Here is a 12,059-nt window from a genome sequence, read left to right as displayed (position 1 = left end):
TACAAAACTCTCCATGTGAAACATTATTCTTTAGCATCAATCAGCAAAAGCATAGTTTTGAAAATGAATGTGTCAGCTCGTGTCTATAATTCCAACAGCCAGGAGGCTGAGGCAGGAGGACCACAGTGACTTTAAAGCCTGTGTGTGTGTGTGTGTGTGTGTGTCCCATAATGCCTGTGTGGATGTCAGGAGACAATTTGTACAAGGTGTTTCTCTCCTTCCATCACACGGGTCCCAAGGCTGGGGACTCAGGTCATCAGGTTTAATGGAACCATCTCTGCAGCCCAAGAAGATTCTCTCATGAGGCCACTGTTACATATAAGAAAGCTGCACCATGGGGCTGGTGAGATGGCTCAGTGGATAAGAGCACTGACTACTCTTCCAAAGGTCTTGAGTTCAAATCCCAGCAACCACATGGTGGCTCACAACCATCCGTAATGAGATCTGAACTCTCTTCTGGTGTGTCCAAAAACAGCTATAGTGTACTTGCATATAATAATAAATAAATTATGAAAAAAAAAAAAAAGAAAGCTGCACCTTGATGTCGTTTGAAAAGCTATCCAACATTACACAGCTAAAGAGTGGATCTGCCTCCTGAGTCTACATGCTTAGCAAACACACGGTAGCATACCACTCAGTTGTATCCTACCAATAATACGTACTTATAAGTCCCCAAGGGTCCAGCTTCAAGCCCCGGGACAAATGTAGGAGAAAACACACAGTCATTACTCCACCGATTTTCCTTCTTCATATCATCTAAAATCTGCCACTATGTCAACCCCAGCCAAGAGGTTCACGGAAGTGTGCCACTGGACTGCTCAGATAGTTAGAAAAATTGAACTGACACAGACTAGAACAATAATCCTGTTTTATTACTTAATTTATTTTTATTTTATAAAAGTTGGTGTTTTGCCTGTATGTGAGCTGCCATGTGGGTGCTGGGAAATGAACCCTGATCTTCTGGAAGAAGTGTTCAGTGCTCTTAACTGCTGAGCCATCTCTCCAGTTTAAAGGGGACCACAGGAAGTCAGGAGACCTTGGGGATAAGGCAGGAGAAGGACCCCATTCTTACGGCTGGCTGAATCCTGTACTGCAGAGTTATCTACATACACTGATTGTACAGAACCCTAGGTTTCTTCATATACACACACAATACACCTTGGTCTAGTCGCTGAATGTCCTCTCCTTTTGTAGTTAGGTGGTTTACTCTGCACAAGTCTGCGAGGAACTGCACTGGCACCATATTCAGATGCCTACAAATAGACAGGCGGCCAGGGGGAGGCCAGGAAGCAGCCGAGCACAGGCTGTGGCCGTGGCCCAGCCCACCATCACCCCCAGTCCACTCTGGGTGCGGCCTGAGCTACCGGGCCACCCGGGCTCTGCTGTGTTGAGCAGATAATCTGGGCTCTCATCTGGGAACCCGCAGCCCTGCCTTGGAGAACCACAGTCTCATCCTGGGGGGAAACAGTGCCAAACTCATTAATGTTTATGACTTTAAAGGAGAAGAATGCCACAAATGGATAGAGCGATTAGCAAGGTTTATGCACTTCAAGCAACAGATTCAAACACGTAATAAAACGGATGCCATTTAGTCCCAAACTCCGCTGAGCTCTGGGCTACAGAATCAGACCCTGCTTCAAATAAGCCTGGGTTTTGCCCTGCTCTGTTTTCAGAAGGCCTTTGAGGTATACATATGTGTGTATGTATATGTGCCTATAATATTCATATATGTAGATAAGTAGGTTGCTATGTGTGTGTGTGTGTGGATAACTGTACTACAGTCCATGTGTTGTGCAACAGCTTGGCCCTGCAGGGAATCTCTTTAAACAGGAAGGTGAACAGCACAAAAAAAAATCTTCAGGAAGTCCCTGAAAATGACAAGATTCACTAGGCTCCTCCCAACCAGAGTAGGCAAGGACAAGCATCTCACAGGAGCGCAGTTGCCAAAACTTAAGGCAAGCCGGGCAATGGAGGTGTATACCCTCGATTCTAGCACTCCGGAAGCAGGGGCAGGCAGACAAACTGTCTCAACAAAAACAAAACAAAACAAAACAACTCAAGCTAAGCTGAGCTGCAAAGACTCTAAGACCAGACAAGGACCATCTGCGAGGAAGAAGCAGAATCCAGCCAAGCTGGTTGGAAGAAATGAGGCCACTGAGGCCCTGAGACCTGAAAAGGCTGCTCCCCAACCTGCTGAGCTGTGTGTAGTGTGCTCCAGGATCCCAGCTTTATGAGCGGGCCCCCACCCCGTGCTGGGGTGGCCTTTGGTGATGCAGCTGCCTTTGAGACATTTCTATTCCTGGAACACGAATGAAATGAAATGAAATGAACCTCGGCGATATCTGTGCTTTGTGGTCTGTCGAGAGTTCCCCATCTGGAGCAAGCAGATGTGTGCTGGTTTTGTGAAGCCCAGAGGTCAACACTGGGTGTCTTCAACTGCTCACCATCTCTCTCAGACAGGTTCTCTCACTGAACTTGGAGCTGGTCGTTAGCCAGGTGAGCATGTCAGCAAGCCCGGAGATCTTTCTGTCTGCCCGCCCAGGGCTGGGCCGAGTCTGTCCCCGCCCCAGGGCTGGGGACTCCCATAGGAGCTGCCATGCCCGACTTTTTTATATAGGTGCTAGATGCCTGAACTCATGGCTGTGTGGCAGGACTTTATCACCTCAGTTCCTGGAGTTTTTATATTTTTAAGGAGCTGGAAGCAGAGCCATGGTTCTCCTTACATCATACAGCTGGACTGAGCTACACAACGAGGCCCCAGGAAGAGCGGCGTGAGACGAGGAGGATGAGGAGGAGGAGGAGGAAGAGGAGGAGGAGGAGGGAGAGAGGAAGGAGGGGAGTTGTACACCATGGCTGAATTCTAGAGCTTGGCCACACACACTGTGACTACAGTTAATACCATACCGGGCTCCCACACCCTTGTTTGTGGTATAGCCTGTGGTATAAGTTTTAACATCACTGAAAGATAAAAACATGGCTTCCTGGGTAAGAATGGCTATTTGGGGGCTGAAGATTCTACTACCATCCCCCACCTTCAAAAGGAATGTTTCAAGTTGTTGCCGACACACTGTACTGTCACACACAAAACAATCAAGACTGATAAAGGGCCAGGTAGAGACAAACACTGCCCCATCTCACGTAGACAAAACCTAAAGATGTTGCTCTTCAGTGAGGAAGAGTAACATGAAAGTTTTCTGGGGTCAGAGGTCAGGGTGGCAGGCAGGGAAATTCTGGGCAATACTGGTCCAAAGACACAAAAGTTTGGAGAAAAAAAGTTCAGGTGATTGGATATAATGACAATTCTGTATACCGGAAAACTGCTTAGAGCAGATTTTACAAGTTCTCACCACAAAGACAGTATGTGAGGTCACGTGAGATGTAGGATCTCAGTGTTTAAACATATGAAAATAGAATGAAAACTATAAACGCAAGTGATTTTTACTTGTCAACTAAAAACACACTTGCACTCAGGGAGCAGATGCAGACCCAATTACTGATTGCTTTATGAATACATTCATTCTGCCTTTCCAACATGGGGTATAAATAAAAATGCCGAACACTAAAATAAGGCATACTCTCAGTCTACCGTTCTTCTGTCAATGAATAAACATGGCGCCCACTCAGTTAACAACATCTCCACATAACATGACAGGCAACAGAGAGATGAATTAGGGACAGGACTTGCTACGGAAGAGCAAGGGAAGGAGGAGCCACCTCCCGGGCATCAGGGTAGGCAATGCAGTATGGCCTGCAGGCTACTGAGGGGCGGGGCGGGGGACAGGGTCAGGTCCTCCGCATAAGGGTTAGTTACCTTTTCAAATACTACCAAGTAAGGATGATGTTTCTACATGTCTCAGACTAGAGCAATTCCTACCGTGTAAACCAGCGGTCTAGACTCACCTAGACTGCATGAATCAGGAGCCAGGAGAATCTGGGAAAACAACTGCACATATACAGGTTTTCAGTCCTTAAAGACCACAACACATATTTACAAAGTGCCGTCTTAGGCCTTGCGAGTGATCTGAGGACGCTGGGAGCCCGAGCATTTGAAGACGGGTGTCCAGGAAGGGCTTGGACTCAATCTCCTGCAGATACTCAGTGATTAACATAATTGGCAAGTAAATCAGCTTCTGGAGGAAGTGGCTGGTGTCCTGCAGAGCCTGGCAGGAAACTACAGTTCCTCCAGACTGCAGAGCTGAGAGTCCAGGAAGGCGGTGGGGACGTGTGCTTGGATCCATCTACACCATTGTCTACACTATCGGAGTCCAGCAGCTCCTCTTCAGGGCAGGGATATTCAGAGGCCAGAGCTCCCTCCCAAGGCCAAAGGACCCAGGACCTGGGGTGGGGGTTCACTGCTTATTCAAAGCTAAAATTTTAATTTCATTTGGTCCTGAGTCTCAACTGACTAAGAATCTGGTAATGAAATTTAAAATTTAACCCTAAATATCTAACTATTAAAAAAATGAAACAGAAGACACATCCTCTCTTGAATTACTAATGTATCACTAAGCAAATCTACAATACAGGAAGTGTATTGGAAAGCAAGGGCATGAGCAGGAGAGAGGGCTCAGTGGGGGGACTCCTGTGCAAGCTGGAGAGAGGGCTCAGTGTGGGGGGGACTCCTGTGCAAGCTGGAGAGAGGGCTCAGTGGGGGGACGCCTGTGCAAGCTGGAGAGAGGGCTCAGTGTGGGGGGGACTCCTGTGCAAGCTGGAGAGAGGCCTCAGTGGGGGGGACTCCTGTGCAAGCTGGAGAGAGGGCTCAGTGGGGGGGACTCCTGTGCAAGCTGGAGAGAGGGCTCAGTGGGGGGGACTCCTGTGCAAGCTGGAGAGAGGGCTCAGTGGGGGGGACTCCTGTGCAAGCTGGAGAGAGGGCTCAGTGGGGGGGACTCCTGTGCAAGCTGGAGAGAGGGCTCAGTGGGGGGGACTCCTGTGCAAGCTGGACAGAGGGCTCAGTGGGGGGGACTCCTGTGCAAGCTGGACAGAGGGCTCAGTGGGGGGGACTCCTGTGCAAGCTGGACAGAGGGCTCAGTGGGGGGGTCTCCTGTGCAAGCTGGACAGAGGGCTCAGTGGGGGGGACTCCTGTGCAAGCAGGAGAGAGGGCTCAGTGGGGGGACTCCTGTGCAAGCTGGAGGTCCCAGCCGGATCGCTGCAGCTGTGCTCTGCTGCAGACTGAGTGAGGGACTGGCTCAGAGATGGGGCGGAGCTTAGAGACCTGTGACAACTGCTGTCTTCCACATTTCCATGCATGCAACCTGCAGGGCAGCACCTGTTCACTCACTCACACACACACACACACACACACACACACACACACACAAACATACATACACACACATATACAAACACACACACAAACATACACACACAAAGTTCATGAGATGTGGCCAGAAAAAATATGAGATGCAGGAGATGGAGGGAGGAAGGGAGGGAGGGAGGGAGATAGAGAAAAAGAGGGGGGAGGGAGGGGCAGGCACTAATATAAAGCGCATGAGATGTGGCCAGAACAACAAAAAAAAATGTGTATGAGTGTACATGGGTGGGTGGGGGGGCAGAGAGATTATAAATTAAAGTTCATAAGACTTGGCCAAATACAAGTTTATGAGACATGACCAGAAAAAGACTATGTGTGTAATGTGTGTGTATGTGTATATGTACTAGGGCGCACGTGCACGGGGGGGGGGGGGGGGGTTATAAATTAAAGTTCATGAGATGTGACCAACAGGTGGTTCTTCTAGGTACTTTTGGGAAAGAATGCCTGACCCCTGCTGGCCAACCAGAGTATCCACTCCTTAGATGCAGCCTCCAGAGAGGAAGGCTCACAGACAAGGCTCTCTTAAGGCAGTGGCAGGGCCCACTTGATCTCTCCACAGACTGGCTATGCAGAGCGCTCCCTGTGCCTGAGAGGCATCTGGTTCAGTGAGCACTCAGGACTCTCACAAATGGCTCTTGGAAAGCAAAGCAGCGGTCAATTCCCGCCCCATGAGAGCATCAGCTGCAACTGCTCACTCTTACTCAGGACCTAGGGTCCCTGCGCTGGTGCCTCAGTGTGACCAGCCCTACAGTGACACACACAGCCTCCAATCTGTGCAGTCTGCCCTCGACATCCTTCTGCAAGTCCTGCTCATTATAATGGCAGCTTCGCATCAATTCCTGCCTACAAAGCAAGGCAGTAAGATGCTTTCTTGAGATCAGAGGTGCACACTGGGAGACAGACTACCTAGTCTTGGGAGACAGCAGGCTGTAAGGCGTGTGGAGCCTAAAGGAACAAGATCTATCTTTCCCATCCATACCACAGCCAGCTGGAAAACATGCGAACGGCCTAATGGGCAATGAGGCAGGTCCCAGGAACACTGTACACAGACACACACTCCTAAACCAAGCTGATCCTGAACACACCACACACACACACCACACACACACACTCCTAGACCAGGCTGATCCCAAACACACACACACACATTACACACACACACATTACACACACACACACACACACACACACACACACACACACACTGGACTCCCCGAAGTAGCACTCCTACAACAAGCTCCTCTCCATGGATTTCAGACTTGCTAATCAAGAGGCCCAACAGACAGTTGGACAGACAGTTGGACAGACAGTTGGACAGACAGTTGCAGGAGCCTACAATGTGCTGAACAGAGTGAGAGTGGTCAGTCAGGACCAGCAGAGACTGACCAAAGCTTATCCCAGAGCTGACTGGAAAATCTGGAAAAAAAAAAATGTCTACACCAGAGATCACTGAGCTAGACTAAACTTAAGCTAAGCATTCACATTTCAAAAGAAAAAGTAAGAAAACTGACGAGTAAAAGTTTTTAAAAGCCTAGCATGTGAGTCAAAGAACTACTTTTCCTGTTTAAAAGAAAAAAAAAAAAGACATTTGGCCAAAGCTCTGGTCAAACTAGAGGGGAGTTGAAGGGACACAGATACACAGCCCAACGGTGTGACCACGGAGTGTGAGATCCACCTAGCCTATGCTAACATCCTAATAAAACCCTTGATAAAATGGGCGTTCCCTGAGGAATACAGATGATTTAAATTAAGAGAAGCTCTTGGAAAGGCTCAAAGATCAGTCATAAGACACAGCCTCGTCCCACACAGCTCCATAAAGGAGCTCTTTCAAATCACGGAGAAGCAGATAGTTCCTGTCCTGTGTGTAAACTGCCCAGCGTAGGGGCAATGAATGCCGAGCGTTTGCTAAGCACTTACCATGTGCCTGTGATTTTGACGAACGGCTCGAAACCATTTAATCATTTAATTTTCACATCTATGTGAGGTGGTTTCTTCAAATTACAAGGTAAGAAGAGAGAGGCTTTGAAAGGCTCAGAGCCTGGCCACACAAGCCACTAAAACTGTGGAGCTGGAATCCAACCCTGTCTTTACTTCTAAAGTTGCTCATTTAATGACCACATATCGCCACCTGAATAACCAGATTCCAAGCGCGTGCAGAGTCCTCTGGAATCATTGGAAAGAACGGAGCAGGAAGAAAAGTCTGGAAGAAGGAAGCCAAGGGGAAGCCGATGGATAGCATTTGATGGACGACCAGCCTACGAAGAAATAGATGAGAACAAAGACCGTCCGGAGGCTCGGACCCCCACTGCCAGGGACTCAGAGATTCGACAGCTCAGGTCCAAATAAATGCTCAGATCACCCAGAAGCCCCAAGGGTTCTGATACTTGGGGTTCCCCAGTGAGAAAAACTAGACCCTGCCCCCACCCCACCCTACTCTCGACACACTGTAATTTACAAAGATGCTAATATAAGAGGAGGACTGGAAGAGTGGAGCCACAGAGCCTGGCGAGGGGCCCTACATAAACCTGAGGCAGCATTCCCCTCCTCCACACACATCCCAGCTACCTCGGAAGAGTCAGCCTCCCAGGCTCTGTAGATCACAAAGACCACCGGTTAAGAGAACCGACTGCTCTTCCAAAGGTCCTGAGTTCAAATCCCAGCCCACATGGTGGCTCATAACCATCCGTAATGGGATCTGATGCCCTCTTTTGGTGTGTATGAAGACAGCGACAGTGTACTTACATATAATAACAAATAAATCTTTTAAAAAAAAAGACTAGAGATGGGAACTGAAGATTTCTCCCAAGGCCGGGTGCTCCAGAGGGCGCTGGCAACTTCAGAGTGAGTGCTGTTCCCCATAAACACAGCAAAGGAGAAGGGCAGACAGACAGAGTGAGAACTACTACTTATGGGAGAAAACAAAAGGCAGTTGGTTATCCTTGCATTGAGGTTTTGGTTCTTTCTCCTTTGGTGTGAGGAGTGACTGAGACGTCCCACACGGTACACACCGGTGCTACATATCTGGCTGAAGTGAGCATCTCACAAACCCCACAGAAGCCGGAGTCAACGGCCACAGGGAAGACAAGAAAATGAAGTGCGGACGTCTTTAGCCGTCCTACCAGTGCCTGGTAAAAAAAAGTTCCCTATCGTGGAACTTTCTCGGCTAGAAACCAAGAAGGACCAGGGTCCAAGTTTCCACTCAACCTGCAACTCGGCTTCCTCCAGCACTGACCTGAGAGCTCAGGCAGTCTCTCTGCAGAGCAAGTCACGCGTGCATTCCACGTTGGCACGCTGCACATCGCAGCATATGCAGCCTAAGAGCAGAAGACTGAGCAAGGTGAGGACAGGTGAGAGACTGAGGGCCTCCGGCCCCCAGAGCAGCCGCGGTCTACTCCCCTTCCTTCCTAAATGAGCAGGAATCCGGGTCGTTTGTCCTGCCAGTGCGGGAACCAGTGTCCTGCACCAAGAGACAAGTAGTTGTCCAGAGCTTGGCTGACCAAGACCCTCTGGGGGCACAGCTGCTTGAACGAGAGACAGAGGACTGCAGCACTGCACACAGCCTTAGCAGTGGCATGTGCAAACTGAGAGGACCTCACAGAGGTCTGCCTGCCTCTAGTGTGGCCCAAGGGCCACCCCTGGAACTGCCCTCAAATCCTGCTGCTAATCCCTCTGCCTGATACAGCCTGAATCAGCTTCCATTGCTTACATAAAACACTCTGCTACCCGGTCCAAGGCCAGAAAGATGGACGTGCAACCCTGATGGGCCGAGTTTGATCCTCAAAACACACATTCTTACCTACAGTAATAATAAGCAAAATTAAATGACTCCGAGACTCTGGTAAAGAAACTGAGACAAGGACAAAGAAAACCCACAGGCAGGGAGACTTGAAAGGAATCACCAGGCACCAGCGACTTCCGCATTCTTCTGACAACTATGCCAGCAAGCATCAAAAGGAATTTGTACCCTTAAATACATAACGTCAAGTGTAGATCTGGGTAAAGTATGTTTACAAATGCAACTCAGGCTGCACAATCCCCAGGAGGTAAAGAAAGACTGGAGACAGAAGCCCTGGAGGCTGTAGTAATATGTGGCACTGTGTTTACTTACCTAAGGCATTTGCTGTCTCCATTTGATAGAGTGACATCCAGTGTAATTCTCTATCCAGGTTCTGACACGAGACATTAACAAATGGGTACTTTGCATAGGCCAGCTTTGCCCGTGTGGTTCACAATGCAGCAAATAAAAAGGAGCCACCAAACAGCTTTGAGGTGACCGCCGGCCCAGTTTAGCTGCCATGCTTGGAAACACTAAAACTGAGTTTTCAAGTGGGCTGTACCAAAATGGAGATCAAAAGGAAGAATGTGCCTTTTTTGTGTGTGAAAAATCAAGAATTCAAAAGGAAAACTTGCTAGGTGTTGCAGGTGAGAAGTCAGAGTCTTTAGAGTCTGACCCTGAGCTGGGGACTAAGAGCAGGGCTGGGAAGTTGGTCCGCTGTAAGTGGCAGAGTTCAGTCAGACCTTGCCTCACTGTGGAAGGTCAGAGGAGTTTCAGGTCCACATCCTCACATGGGTGTCAGGACCTCACAGCTAAAGGATGAGCAAATCTGGCCTCTATTTTTTATATTTTACTCTGTGTGTGTGTGTGTGTGTGTGTGTGTGTGTGTGTGTGTCTGTGTTCACACATGTGTGGGCAAACCTGTGTGTATAAAGGTTTGTGTCAGGCATATTCCTTGACTGATCTCTCTATATTTCAGCAGTATCGCTCCCTGAATCCAGAGCTCACTGGTTTATCTGGTCTAGCTAACCAACCACCTTACTCTGGAGTAGCAGATCTCAACCTGTGTATTCAGTCCCCTCTAGAGATTTCACAGGGGTCACCAAAGACATCGGAAAGCAGGTATTTACATTACAACCCATAGCAGTAGCAAAATGACAGTTGTGAGGTCGCAATGAAAATGATTTTATGGTTGGGGTCACCACAACGTGAGGAACTGTACAGAGAGTTGCAGCACTGGTAAGGCTGAGAAACAGTGCTCCAGGGATTCTGACAGGCAGGTTACCACATCTGCTTTGCTTTCACGTGAGTTCTGGGGTTCTGAACCGTGTGTTACCCTGAACTGTCTCCGCAGTGCCCAGTTGTTTGTTCTTATAAAGGAAGTGAGTGCTTAATTTAATAGCTTCCTTTGGTCACAGAAGTACAAATAAAACCAAGGGCTTAGTTATGCCTTTCAACTTCTAGGTCATCTAGCAAATACTCCATCCCACCACACGGAAGCACCTCATAGACTGGAGGAACAAAGCAGACATCTCCATGCGTCATGAAGTCTTCAAAGAACACAGTAAACCAAAGCCAGCCTACAGCTTTGAGTCCCTGTGGGCCTCAACTCCCCAGTCAGCGCTCATGGCTACCTTGTGGTTTAAAGCAGCAATTTCACTAGCACTACACTGCTCTGAAATCCCAGTGAGCAGGCTTCCAGCCCACTGGCTTTCCTGCAACCTAATGCCACAGGGTGAGATGAAGTGTCTCAGAGGTCTCCGGCTCTGGACCACACTAGGAAAAGCTCTTGCTCCAGGCAGACCTAGGCCAGACTAATACGAATAGCAACTCCCCCTACGTACATCTAGGTTTAACATTAGAGAGCAAAACTAAAGCCAAAGCAAGCACATAGGCAACTGATCTTAACAGATACAGGAACGGAGCCCAAGAAAGCAGGTGTTCATCTCCTAACGTCCGTCCTCCATCAGTCCACCCGTGACATTATCAATCCTACAGAAACACTGGGTTATTTAATTGTCCTACACAAGGAAAGGAGAGGCACGTGGGCCAAGGAAGAAGATACGGTGTTTCCGGGCCTCTCGTCTCCCTACCAGCAATCGCAATGGGCTCCCCTAGACGGCTCAGTCAATAGGAGAACTGGAAGGGGAAGGACACAATGCTCTAGGGAAGAAAAGCTACACTACACTCTCCAAGAGAAATGGCAGTTCTATCTTATATTTTTTAGAAAGGGTAACAACTCACACAATCTTTGCTATTGATTTTTTTCCCCTGGTTCCTATTCAGAATTCTCTCAAGAAACAGAAGGGAAACGGACTTGCTACTCTTGACTTGCCAGGAGCAGTTCTTGAGAGGAAAAGCCACCAGGTACCCGCAGCTGATTATACACTTGGTTCCTCAAGTGCCTGACAGACACTCAAGAGTTTTGATGAAACCAGAGACTGGCTTGACAATTAGAACGTAAGTGGCCATCCCCTGAAAGGTTTAAATGCCTCCTTTCCCTATGCACATCTCCTTCAGTAACTCAGTGCCAAGGCGAGGATTCAGTCAGAAAGGAGGATGAAGGGACAAAGGGTGCGCAGGGAAAAGAGAAAGCGATTACAGACGCTGCTTTAATCTAGACCCGAGAGCGACAGAGCCAAACCCAGGGACTAAGGAAACTGATAAAATCACTACAGTCCCCAAGCGCACGATAAAAGGTCCCTGGGGACTACTGCCAGCTCCTGGGGAACAAACCCAAGTTTACAACTCCTGCAGTGACCCAAGATGCTGCCCAGATGATAAAAGTAAGTGACAGTCTCCAAAGGCCTGAGACACCAGGCAGAGCCAAGAGGAGGAGCCCTTGACAGAACTACAAACAACCAGAGCTCCCCTGAACGCAGCATTAGCTGTCTGGAGACACACTGGCCTCTGATCTCAAAGACAGCAATTTGCAGAAGCTCCTTAACTTCGTTATAGCCTGATAAACCCTCA

At 48.7% G+C, this 12,059-nt stretch overlaps 1 protein-coding gene across 1 annotated transcript in view; it reads right to left on the bottom strand.

Annotated features, from left to right (window-relative positions):
- The window catches only part of Prep (prolyl endopeptidase), a 102,677-nt gene that overhangs the window by 80,516 nt on the left and 10,102 nt on the right, over positions 1–12,059 (bottom strand). The gene's annotated exons all lie outside the window — the stretch shown is intronic.

The sequence above is a fragment of the Apodemus sylvaticus genome, chromosome 19 (assembly GCF_947179515.1).
Source record: "Apodemus sylvaticus chromosome 19, mApoSyl1.1, whole genome shotgun sequence".
Taxonomy (NCBI): Eukaryota; Metazoa; Chordata; class Mammalia; order Rodentia; family Muridae; genus Apodemus; species Apodemus sylvaticus.
The sequence above is the reverse complement of the archived record's forward strand: the minus strand, read 5'-3'. Positions and strand labels throughout refer to the sequence as shown.